The following is a 578-nucleotide window of genomic DNA, read 5'->3' as shown; positions in this document are numbered from 1 at the left end:
TTCCTCACGCTTGCTCTCAACAACACTCTGAGAAATGTGATGAGCTTTGAAGTCTTGACGGAATTCATCCCAGGTAATCACACGGCCTCCTCTGGAATTTGTATTGCTGAAACCATTCTGCAGCTTGGTCTTTGAGTTGGAAGGAGGCAAACTTGACAAAGCCCTCAGGCCTGACGTTGCTGCACTCGAAATGCTTGTAGATATCCACGAGCCAATCATCAACGTTTGAGGCCTCGACACAGTTGCTGAAGGTCTTTGGCTGATTAGCGAGGAACTAGTTGAGTGTAGCAAACTGATTCTGATTGTTCCCATGGCCATGATTCCTTTGGTTGCGCTCTTGCAGAATTTGCATGATCAGCTACGTGTTTGCATTGGTAGCGGCCATCACAGCTTGCCATGCCTCTGAAGGTGGAGGTGGTGGTGGGGGATCCTGATTCTGATTCTGACCCTTAGCAGGAACCATCCTGAAGAGGGTGACATCCGTTAGCATCTTGACAGACATATATTCAAGCTGAATCCAAAGGATAGAAATTGCAACATATAGTCTTCACATCCGAACAAAATGAACGAATGAATTC

Source organism: Triticum urartu, chromosome 1 (assembly GCF_003073215.2).
Source record: "Triticum urartu cultivar G1812 chromosome 1, Tu2.1, whole genome shotgun sequence".
In the NCBI taxonomy this organism is placed as follows: Eukaryota; Viridiplantae; Streptophyta; class Magnoliopsida; order Poales; family Poaceae; genus Triticum; species Triticum urartu.
This window is presented reverse-complemented; position numbering follows the sequence as displayed.